This window comes from Leucopleurus acutus (assembly GCF_964270905.1).
Source record: "Leucopleurus acutus genome assembly, chromosome: X".
Lineage (NCBI taxonomy): Eukaryota > Metazoa > Chordata > Mammalia > Artiodactyla > Delphinidae > Leucopleurus > Leucopleurus acutus.
This window is the reverse complement of record NC_139148.1, coordinates 36664251-36677128: the sequence shown is the minus strand read 5'-3', so window position 1 is coordinate 36677128 and position 12878 is coordinate 36664251. Positions and strand designations below refer to the sequence as shown.

Below are 12878 nucleotides of genomic sequence, written 5' to 3'. Positions count from 1 at the left end.
TATATCAAACATACTAACCTATATCATTTTCTTTCCTTTTTTTAACATCTTTATTGGAGTATAATTGCTTTACAATGGTGTGTTAGTTTCTGCTTTATAACAAAGTGAATCAGCTATACATATACATATATCCCCATATCTCCTCCCTCTTGCATCTCCCTTCCACCCTCCCTATCCCACCCCTCTAGGTGGTCACAAAGCACCGAGCTGATCTCCCTGTGCTACGTGGCTGCTTCCCACTAGCTATCTGTTTTACATTTGATAGTGTATATATGTCCATTGTCTTTCAAGTATTTTTCAAGTTTAGTTTTTCATTCTGCTTCTGATGAATTTGGATGTGTGGAAACTGACGGTCATACACAAGAAGCCTCTTTATTTGGTGTGATTAGATCTCATAGCTGGTCTGCTTAATAGGAAGGGGTATCCTAAAAAAGTTTATGTGTCTTCAACATTAAAGCTTCAGAATATACATTAAGTAGCTAATTCTTTTATCTTGGGCTGCTTTTCTTTGGATATGAGTCTGATTAAAAATCTGCTATATATTTCTTTTTTACATCTCATCCAAAATTCATCATCAGTGATTTCTAGTTTTAGATTCTTTAAAGTGGAGTGATGCCTTAATGAGCTGTAATCGATGCAGAATCCTTTCAGGTATTTTACAGATCCCCCCCCCACAGTCTTTTGCAGGTTTGTCACCCACATTTAATTCAGCATCACCTTTATCTGGTCTTTATAGCCGGTTCCTCTCTTTTTGCACTCACCTCCAATGGATGTGACATATAATTAAGAATTATAGTAACAGGTACACAACTAGCATAAAGAGGAACACATAAATAACTCTTGGTAAGTAGGCAACTTAATTTGTAGAGCTCATAGGCAGGTGTGCCACACAGTAGCCTGTTAGCCTTGAGCAATCACCGTGCTGTGGGCATTCATTAGGTTTCTACACAGCGGCTGGGGAATGGGTCAGTCTGCGAAATTGGTTAAGTAGAGGTTGATTAGGAGAGCTTCTGCCATAGTCAAACTGTGTCAGTACTTTCCTTTGTTATTTCTGTAATTGTTTTGATGCTTAGAAAGTCCTTCTGTTCCTGGGAATCATGTGGAAATTCACCTGCATCTGTCTCTTTGTTTTGATTCCTTACATTTAACTCTTTGATTTATCTGAAATTTATTTTGTTTTTTAGTATGAAGTTAAGATCTAAATAGATTTTTTTTAATCCTCAAATAATGTGCCAGTTTTTCTAGTATAACAAGTGTTTTCTTAAAAGTGACTGATCAGAAGTGCCATTTCTAGTTCTCAACAGTTAGTCTAATCTTGGGAGTGGAAGGTCAGTATCATCCTTGGGTTGGGGCAGGGCAGGTAGTGAATAGAGTGGGATGTTACACACACACACACACACACACACACACACACACACACACAGAGAAAGAGAAAAAGAGAACTGGGAAATTGGGTAAGAACAGAGCAAGAAGTGGGTATTTGTCAAGAAACCCCTTTTAGAACCCTGGCCCTGCCCCAAATGGTGATTTGAAGGGGCAGCTGGTCTCTGTATTTGGATAATAGTGGGTTAAAGTAGTTTATTTATTTATTTATTTATTTATTTAATTTTTGCGGTACGCGGGCCTCTCACTGTTGTGGCCTCTCCTGTTGCGGAGCACAGGCTCCGGACGCGCAGGCTCAGCGGCCATGGCTCATGGGCCCAGCCGCTCCGTGGCACGTGGGATCTTCCCGGACCAGAGCACGAACCCGTGTCCCCTGCATCGGCAGGCGGACTCTCAACCACTGCACCACCAGGGAAGCCGTAAAGTAGTTTATTAAGCAGCTTATAAACATAAACAGTTAATAACTAGTTTATTAATAAAAGGTATACCAACAAGGAAGGAATTAAGCAAAGTTCTACAGGTACTGTCAAACTTGAAAGTGTGATTTGCCCACATCTATTTTACCAGTTTCTGCTGGGAAATTCTTTCTGATAATTCCTCAGTCCTTTGAATTATGGTTGTTTCGTGTAAGCCTTTCTCTGGAATAAGTTGACCTCTCTTAGTGCAATTATTGTTTTTTCCTGGGCCATAGCATTAGGTCAGTTAGTGAAATACTGAGCCTAATACTGTTTGAGGCTGTGGAAGCACTAAGCTTCCAAGTATTATATGGAAAATATGGGATTAATATTAAACTGCTATGTAGCAAATGTTACTAATGGTAAGTTTTATTATACAGTGGTATTTATGCTGGTTTTACATTTTAAAATGTTTTCTCTTTAAAGGACCACTATATGAATTTTACTTTCAAAATATTATTGTTTGGTTTGATAGGCTCTGTTTAATCTTCCCAACATTTATTTGTATTATAAGTCACTTCAAAGTGACTCATGAGCATTGTATTAAAGCAAACAACCACCCAACAACCACCCAACAGGGGAGATTTGTTTCAGCTGGAGCCTTACTCTCTTAAAGCTGTTTTCTTGCCTTGCCCTGGGAAGTACCAACTGTAGGCTCTTTTCCCCTCTCCCAGTTTTAGCTTATTGGGAGTTTTCACTAGAAAGCATAGCAGAGCACATGCAGCAAGTGTCCCCAAGATTTTCAGACCATCTGGAGTTACCTGTGGCTGCTGTGTAGTCTAAAACTTCAGACGGCTTTGTGATCTATTGGCAGATGGCTAAATTGGAATCCTTGTGTCAGAGTTTTATCATACTTTTCGTTCCAGGATAGAAGAGAAAAGTGAAATGGGAAATAAGACATTGAAAGTTGTGATGTTTTATGTGAATTTGAGAAGTATTGACATTTCTCAGATAGAAGAATATTACTAGAGATTGATGTTGTTACTGCTTTGGGTTTCTATCTTTTGAGTTACATTTCTTCACCTAGAATTAGCTGAGGAAAAGTGGTATTTGTATTGGATTGATGATTTCAGTAGATATGATTTTGTTTTTGATGCCTTCAGAGACATGGCTTAAACTAATTAGAAAGATATCACTGCTTTGTGAAAGTCTCAAAAAGACTTGTTAAGCTTTTAATTCAGTATTTGCTGAGCCTGCTGTGCCTGATACATGAAAATAAATCTTATGATTTACTGAAAAGGGTAAAATGGCCCTGATCTCAACAACTCCCTTGTATCCACACACCCTGTATTGCTTACTGCCCCCTTTTTTTATAGTGTTTATTTATTTTTACTTGTTGACAGTTTGCCTTATTTATTTATTTATTTATGGCTGTGTTGGGTCTTCGTTTCTGTGCGAGGGCTTTCTCTAGTTGTGGCAAGCGGGGGCCACTCTTCATCGCGGTGCGCGCGGGCCTCTCACTATCGTGGCCTCTCTTGTTGCGGAGCACAGGCTCCAGACGCGCAGGCTCAGTAATTGTGGCTCACGGGACCAGTTGCTCCGTGGCATGTGGGATCTTCCCAGACCAGGGCTTGAAACTGTGTCCCGTACATTGGCAGGCAGATTCCCTGTGCCACCAGGGAAGCCCCCTACTGCCCCTTTTGAATCCAAGGTGATTCCTCAACTTGGTACATTGTTTTGATGTTTCGCTCTATGTCTGTTTAGGACATGTGTAGACTATTTAAATGCATTTATCTTGGAAATGTACAGATGCATCATACCCAGTTTTGTTTGCTTAGGTAGCACTAAGACTTCAGAAATACTAAATATTTGAGTATTTGGTTAGGAATTTGATATTTACACAAACACACACACACACACACACACAAAACATGGACTCAGCTAGCCCAGAAGAAGATGAAGGCCTCCTGGGCAGAAGTTGGGGCCGGGTTGAGGGTGGAATTTATGGTATTTATTGGTATATACTTATGATGAAAAATTTGCCCTCTGCCATAGTCCGTTCAGGCTGCTATAACAAAAATACCATAAACTAGGTGGTTTAAGCAACAAACTTTTATTTCTCATAGTTCTGGAGGCTGGGAAATCCAAGATCAAGGTGCTGGCAGATTCCGTGTCTGGCGAGGGCCTGCTTCCTGTGGCCATCTTCTCGCTATGTACTCACAAGACAGAAGGGGAGAGAGAGATCTCTGGGGTTTCCTTTATAAGGGCACTAATCCCATTCATGAGGGTTCTACCCTCATGACCTAATCATCTCCCAAAAGCTCTACCTCCAAGTATCATCACATAGGGGATTAGGTTTCAACATATGAATTTTAGGGGAATGCAAACATTCAGTCTATAGCATTCTGATTTCCATGTAGCTGATCTTGAAGATCATGCAAAATTTCATTTTTATGTTGTGCTACAACTTTTATTTCTTCAACATTTTCCTCAGAAAATTATACTTCCACTTTGGAATAATCTAGTAGAGTGTATTAGGTAGCGGTACACAGATAACTTTGTACAACAGAATATTCAGTGTATTTTACATATTCTGTTTTTGCTTGTATGAGTCTCTAAATCATCTCAGATGGTGCCCATTGTGTACAGTAATAGCAAGGGAGAAAGCTGTTAATATCACAGCTTCTAGCATACGTCTCCTGGTTGAGGGTGTATATGCCCAGTGTCAAAGGTATGCTATGGCTTACCCCTTGTGTAGAGTGGCTTTTAGAAAGTTACTGATGCTTTTCTATCCACATTAGCCAAGTAGGAGGATGGATTAGACAACAGGATATATCTAGTGCTTTTATCTTTGGCAGGTAGCTGTGTTTTTGAAAGAAGCTTTTATCTTCTCATCTAGCCAGAAGGTTTTGATTTATAACTTGAAATTTTCTAACTCTGCTTGCATATATTTTTTTTGTTCATTTTAAAACTAAGGTCCTTTAGCATTCAGACACATTAATTTATAGCACTTGTGGAACAATCACTTGTGCTATCCACGTATATACCCTTTATTTTCTGTAGTTAAGATCTGTGTTATATTTATACATTCAGTGTGTAAGGTATTCCAAAGGTGACCTGAATAAACTTGACCTTAAAGATGTCTTTGTAACTTGTTCCACATTGTTACTGTTTCCTTTATAAAGTCTGCTCAGTTTCCAAGCTTCTATAAGTTACATTTCTAGACTTTCCATGTGGTTTTAAGTGGTTTCAAAACTTCAAAGGAAATAGATTTTGGAAAACTGTAATGAATTTCACCTGGGAATATGTAGCACCTGTTTTAAAGATCACTGATAGTGGGATGTTAATGAGTACATTTTTTATATTAGTAAAGCTTCTCTAAACATTGAAACTTCAATTACATTTATCCTGGGTACTAAGACTTGGATCTCAGGGGATACGTCACTGCTCTTATTGAGGTTGGGGTCGTAGGTTATTCACTGCGGTAATAGTGACAAGTCATTTTATTTGGTAGGCAATCAAATATTTGCTGATTTAATTAAACTTGCCTAGTTATTTTTACCTTATTATAAATTTTAGTTTATAGAGCTGAAGACATTTCTCTCCTTTGAGTTAAAAAAACAATACATATATGTGTGATAAACTTCCCCTCTCCCATAATGAAACTAGTTTTTCTTTTTTCTTCTAAGAAGGTTATCCAGTAGGGTAAAACTGAATTCTTCCGTGGATGCTAGTGTTATTTCTGCCTGGTGGAATTAAAGCTGTGAAAACGATTGGAATGTACTCTCAATCGTATGTGCTTCCCCCACCCTAGTCCATTATTTCTTTGGTGTAAAATCAGAAGAATGAACTCTTAGTTGAGTTCTCTGTACTGCTACACGAGACAATATAACCATGTTCTTGAAGTGAATTTAATTTTAGATGTTGAGTATTTTTAATAGGTAGCAAATTATGCTAGTTAAGAATAAATTGCATATTATAGATTTATTACTAATTTATATGTTTATAGTAATTTAAAGTTCAAAATTTTTTCATACTCATTTTGTATATGATTTTCATATCAACCCTATGAGGTTTAAGTAGGTTTTCCTATTTCTTCCATCTCACAAGTGAAGGAATAAGGTTTTTTTGGGTTTTTTTTTTTTTTGAGAAAATGTGACTGGTCCAGAGTTGTAGAATTAGATTATATGATTTGATCTGAGTTACTTGATAGGTATATAAATCTTGATACATTTTCTCCATTGTAACATCTATGATTTTGTCTTAGAATTCTAGAACTGGGAGAAACTGAAGTTGCTACAAATGGAAAATAGGTTCTATATTGTGTGCCAGGCTGATGGATCAGTTGCAGCTCTTGAGACTTGGAGTTGAAACAGTTTTGTAGATGTACTTCCAACTTATTGGGATAAAGTGGCCCTGATTGATTAACTGTGCTTGAAATGGACATGGGAGTAACTTATGGATGGCAAATATGCGGCCGTCAGGCTAAGTAAACCTAAGGTACTTGATATAGTTTTGTTTTTTGTTTGTTTTTTTTTTTTTTTCGGTACGCGGGCCTCTCGCTGTTGTGGCCTCTCCCGTTGCGGAGCACAGGCTCAGCGGCCATGGCTCACGGGCCCAGCCGCTCTGCGGCATGTGGTATCTTCCCGGACCGGGGCACGAACCCGTGTCCCCTGCATCGGCAGGTGGACTCTCAACCACTGCGCTGCCAGGGAAGCCCTTGATACAGTTTTTTACAGATTCTGTTTTGACATAAATTTAGAATAAATTTGGTTAATTCCTCAGTGAGTTATAGGATTCTGTGTGTATCCGTTAAGGAGTTGAATTTCACTATGTAGAACAGAAAACCCCCCAAATAGTGGCCTAAACAAACCTGAGTTTATTTTTCACTCACTAAATGAGTGAAAGTTTAGCATTCCAGGGCTGGTAGGGTGTGTCCAAGATAACATTAGGGACTTAGGCACCTTCTACCCTTCTTCCCAGGCACCCTTATTGTATGCTTATGGTGACAAGGTAGCTTCCTGAGTCATCCCATCTGTGTTCTAGGCAGGCTGGAAGATGGGGAGGAATAAAATGGTGACTGCCAGGTAAGACCTCTTTAAAGAACTTTCTTGTAAACCATATCCAGTGAAGTCTGCTTTCATATCATTGGCCAAACTATATTACATGGCCACCTCATCCACCACAAAGCTGGGACATGTATTTTTACTTGAGCACATTGGAGCCCAGTAACTTTGAGCTTCTGATAGCAAGAAAGAAGGGAGAATGGATATTAGATAGATGATGAACAGTCTTTGCTGCAGTATACTCCTTTAGCTATCCAATCCTCATTCAATCTTCTTTCCATACAAAGAGCGTGCTCAGCTCCTCCTCAATGGAAATACCTCCAAAGTCTTATCTAGTTATTGTATCCAGTTTCTAAGTCCTCAGTTTCTTGGTGATGTGCAGTCCTCCCCAATAGGTCTAGGTACGGCTTCCTGTGGTCTGGTGTCCCACAAACTGCCTCCTTCCTTCATTGTTATATAGGTAGAAAAAGAATAGGATAACTCTAGTAAAAGTTCTCTCAGAAAGAGGAAGAATGGAAAAGATAGCAGTGATCAAATACTACTGGGCAGGAAGAACAAAAACTCCCTGCCCTGGCAGTGAAGTTCCTTTGATGGCCTATCTGGCAGCCCCTGGTTCTGCTTGCTAGGGGGATTTCCTTTGCCTGGGAAATAAATTTGTGAGGGGAGTCCTAAGATCCTTGAAGAGTTCTGTGATTGCTCTTCTCTATAGGTCAGAAATTGCAGTGAGAACTGCTGCCACTGAATTAGCAAACCTAAATACAGTGGAGGTAATTAGGATCCTTGGGTGGCAGAGGCGAAGTGGCACTCAAGTCACCAAAGGCAAGGTAGGTGTGGTTATCTAAATTGACAGCAGAATCAAAGCAGCAATTGAAATAGTCTGAATAATACACGGGGATTTCTGTTGCCCCAGAACAGGCCCCTGACTGATCTCTAGAGATTCTTTATTGTGCATTCTTCATGGCCCCATCTGAAGTACCCACTGGGGAATGTACTTTTCTTGGGGAATGCACAGCTTTCACAGCTAATGTTCTGTGGGTGAGGGTTGGGGGCCACAAATTACTTTAGAGATTTAATACTTGCTGGCTGCTGCAGAGCAGTCTTGGGGTTTCTATGATAATATTATTCCCTCGAAAACTTAAAAGAGTTTTGCTATTTTTGCTTTTAGTAAGCTTCATGGTGGGGGAAGCTACATCTAGACATAGTTTCTAAGCTTGAAAATTCTTCTGCTTACTGGCCTCTGTGCTCAGCCCTTTTCCTTTAGCTTTTTTTTTTTTTTGCGGTACGCGGGCCTCTCACTGCTGTGGCCTCTCCCGTTGTGGAGCATAGGCTCTGGACGCACAGGCTCAGCGGCCATGGCTCACGGGCCTAGCCGCTCCGCGGCATGTGGGATCTTCCTGGAACGGGGCACGAACCCGAGTCCCCTGCATCGGCAGGCGGACTCTCAACCACTGTGCCACCAGGGAAGCCCCTCCTTTAGCTTTTAAATTAATAGCCAGCTGCCTTGAGGTAGGCAGCATTCTTAATCTGATTTTTCCTGGCTGGTTTTCTTCCTTGTCCTGAAGGGAACTCTTAAAAGAGCTTGGGTCTGTGGTCTTATCTCCTGCTAAGACAGCTAGTTCTCTGAGTTACTGCTTATAATCACTTCAATTTTTTTAAATAAATTTATTTTTGGCTGCATTGTGTCTTCCTTGCTGCATGCAGGCTTTCTCTAGTTGTGGTGAGCAGGGGCTACTCTTTGTTACGGGGTGCGTGGGCTTCTCATTGAGGTGGCTTCTCGTTGCAGAGCACAGGCTCTAGGTGTGCGGGCTTCAGTAGTTGTGGCACGCGGGCTCAGTAGATGTGGCTTGCAGCCTCAGTAGACGTGACTCACGGGCTCTAGAGCGCAGGCTTAGTAGTTGTGGTGCATGGGCTTAGTTGCTCCGTGGCATGTGGGATCTTCCCGGAGCAGGGCTTGAACCCGTGTCCCCTGCATTGGCAGGCGGATTCCCACCCACTTCGCCACCAGGGAAGCCCCCAGTCACCTCAGTTTGAGGTGCGGAGGCTGTTGATGTTTACAGCCCTGCGGAGCTTCAAATTATGTGACTCTCAGTCAATCTAGATTGAAGGCTGCAGGCAGAGAATGGCTAGCTCTAGTTTGATTGGGTCTCTTGTAGGACTGGGCTCAAAAGCTGTAAGTAAAAGCCATCATACACCCATATCCTGAAGTTTTCCTATATTTCCATGAACTATAGCCTCATTTGGCACATGGTGTTATCAAATATTTCACCACCACCTAACGAGTAACCAGCTTTAAGAGTCACTAACTTTGAGTTGGTTAGAGACTGATGACATTAGTTCTTATGACTAATTTTCTGTAAAGTCTTTTCTTTTCCTTGATATAGGTATATTCCAAGCATTGATGGCAGCTTGAGGTGCATTCATTTTTTAGACACACAAATTGGGAGAAATTAGATCTGGGGAGTGCTTTTTCCTAAGGACAGGAACATTTGGAAAAAGACAAGGAAAAAATGAGAGAAGAAATAAATGGACATAATTGCCAAGAAGGGAGTTAATCAGTGATGGGTAAATGGTCAGTGTGTTCTCTTTAATCTTATTAAAGCAAAACAGATGTTATGCCAGCCATTTTCTTATTTCAGCCACCAGATGATGCGATTTACCTAGGGTCTTGGTTCCTGTTCATAGCGGGAGAGAGGTGTATCATGGTTAAGTAGAAAGTGGACATATAACTAGTTGTTTATAAGTTCTCCAATGTTAGAACCTTTTGGGTGGGAGTCCCAGAAAGAGCAGAAAATGAGAAAGGGGCGGGAAACTTACTTAAAGAAAGAATGATAGAAAACTTCCCAAATCATAGGAAAGAAATGATCCATAATATTCCAAGTACTTCTAGTAGGCCAAACATCAAGAGGCCTTCACCAAGGCGTGTTATAATCAAATTGTCAAAAGTCAAAGACAGGATTTTGAAAGCAGCAGGAGAAAAGCCACTTGTGCTGCCACTGGCACCTCCCCCTCCTCCACCACTATTTCTCCCCGCCCCCCCACTCCCTTAGGCTATCAGCTTTCTCACCAGAAACCGTATAGGCCTGGAGAAAGTGGAATGATATATTCCAAGTGCTGAAAGGAAGAAAACTGCCAACCAAGAACACCATATCTAGCAAAGCTGTCCTTCAGAAATGAAGGAGGGATAGGCTTTCCCAGACAAACAAAAGCTGAGCAAGTTCATCACCTGTCTTACAAGAAATGTGAGAGGAACTTTTCAAGTTGAAATGAAAAGATACTAATTAGAAACAGGAAAACATGATAGTATAAAACTTACTGGTAAAGGTAAATATATACTCTCATACTCTAATACTGTAACAGTGGTGCACAAACCACTTTTAACTCTAATATAAAAGTTAAAAGACAAAAGTATTAAAAATAACTAGCTACAATAATTTAATAGATACACAATATAAAAAGATGTAAGTTGTGACACTAGTAACATAAAATGTGAGAGGGGAGTAAAAGTATAGAGTTTTTATATGTGTTCAGAGTTATCAACTTAAAGTAGACTGTTATAACTAAGATGTCTTATGTAAGCCTCATGGTAGTCACAAAGAACAAACTTGTAATAGGTGCACAGAAGATATAGAGAAAAGCATCAAAGAATACCACTACAAAAAATCATCAAATCACAAAGGAAGACAGCAAGAGAGGAAGAAAAGAAAAAAAACTACAAACACAGAAAACAATGAACAAAATGGCTTACTATTTTAAGTCTTTACCTATCTATAATAATTTAAATGTAATGAATTAAAAAGTAAAACCCCAACTGTATGCTGTCTATGAGAAACTCACTTTAGATTTAAGGACACACACAAGGTGAAAGTGAAGGAATGGGAAGATATATTCCATGCAAAATGATAAACTAAAGAGGCTAGGGGTGGCGCTACTTGTATCAAACAAAATAGACTTTAAGTCAAAAATTATCACAAAAGACAAAGGTAGACATTGTATCGGGTTGGCCAAAAAGTTTGTTTGGATTTTTCCATAACATCTTATGGAAAAACCCAAATGAACTTTTTGGCCAACCCAATATAATGATGGAAGGTTTAATCCACCAGGAAGATATAATAATTATAAATATATATACACTCAACATCAAAGCACCTAAATGTATAAAGAAATATAAAGCAAACATTGACAGAACTGAAGGGAGAAACAGCAACACAATAATGGCAGGATACTTCAGTACCCCACTTTCAATAACAGAAAATTCAGACAGAAGATCAATAATATAGGACTTGAATAACCCTGTAGACCAAATGGACCTAACAGACACATACAGAACATTCCATCCAACAGCAGTAAAATACATGTTCTTCTCAAGTACACATGGGACATTCTCCAGGGTAGATTTTATGCTAGGCTGCAAAACAAGTCTTAGCAAATTTAAGAAGTTTGAAATCATTATCTTTTCCAACCACAATGGTATAAAACTAGAAATCAGTAACGAGGAAATTTGGAAAATTCCCAAATGTGGACGTTTACACACTCCTAAACAATCAGTGGGTCAAAGAAGGAATCAAAAGGGAAATCAAAAAATGTCTTGAGGGGCTTCCCTGGTGGCGCAGTGGTTGAGAGTCCGCCTGCCGATGCAGGGGACACGGGTTCGTGCCCCGGTCCGGGAAGATCCCACATGCTGCGGAGCGGCTAGGCCCGTGAGCCATGGCCGCTGAGCCTGCGCATCCGGAGCCTGTGCTCCGCAACGGGAGAGGCCACAGCGGTGAGAGGCTCGCGTACCACCAAAAAAAAAAAAAAAAAATCTTGAGACAAATGAAAATGGAAACACAGCATACTAAAACTTATGGGATGCAGCAAAAGTGGCTCTAAGAGGGAAGTTCATAGCATCACTCAGCATAACTAATCATCAGGGAAATGCAAATCAAACCCACAATGAGATACCACCTAATACCTGTTAATATGGCTCTTATCAAGAATACCCCAAGTGTTGGCAAGGATGTGGAGAAAAGGGAATCCTGGTATATTTTTGGGGGGAATGTAAATTGGTACAGCCATTTTGGAAAACAGTATACAGGTTCCTCAAAAAATTAAAACTGGAGCTCCCATATAATCCAGCAATTCCACTTCTGGGTATATATCCAAAGGAAATGAAATCAATATTTTGAAGAGATATCTGTACTCCCATGTTCATTGCAACAATATTCACTATAGTCAAGATATGGAAACAATCTAAGTGGATGAGTGGATAAAGAAAATGTGGTGTGTGTGTGTACACACATATACATACACAGTGTGATATTGTTCAGCCTTTAAAGAAAAAAGGACATTCTGCCACTTGTGACAATATAGATGAACCTGGAGGACATTATGCTATGTGAAGTAAGCCAGACACAGAAGGACAGATACTGAATGATCTCACTTAAATGTGGAATCTAAAATAGTCAAACCCATAGAAGCAGAGAGTATAATGGTAGTTGTCAGGGGATGGAGGGTGGGGGAAATGGAGTGGTGTTGCTCAAAGGGTACAAAGTTTCAGTTGTGCAGAATGAGTAAGTTCTGGAGATCTAATGTACATCATGGTGACTATAGTTAATAACACTGTATTGTGTACTTGAAATTTGGTAAGAGAGTAGATCATAAATACTCTCACCATATAAAGAAAATGGTAACTGTGAGTTGATGGAAGTGTTAATTAACTTGGTAAGTCAGTAAGTCTTGTGACTTTCTAGTCATTCTTCTTTCTACTAGTATGCAAGAGTCTTGTGATGTAAGGGGAGGGAGAGAGCTTAACTTGATCTGAGGGGAGTTAAAAACAATTCTTAGATACTTGAGGTAAGTCTTGAAAGATTGGTAGAGTGGGGTTAGACAAGGGGAAGGGTATTCTAAGCAGAGGAAACAGGTTGTACAAAGACATTGGGGGCAGATGAGACCCTAATCTTTTAAAGCTAATTGTGGTTTGTATAGGTGGATGGTAGTGTGTGTCTAGATGGTGTTAGGAGATGAGATGGAAAGATAAATAGATGTGAAATATTTA

At 39.9% G+C, this 12878-nt stretch overlaps 1 protein-coding gene across 9 annotated transcripts in view; it reads left to right on the top strand.

Moving 5' to 3' along the window:
• CASK (calcium/calmodulin dependent serine protein kinase) overlaps positions 1-12878 on the top strand; it is a 389761-nt gene that overhangs the window by 21122 nt on the left and 355761 nt on the right. The window lies entirely within an intron of this gene.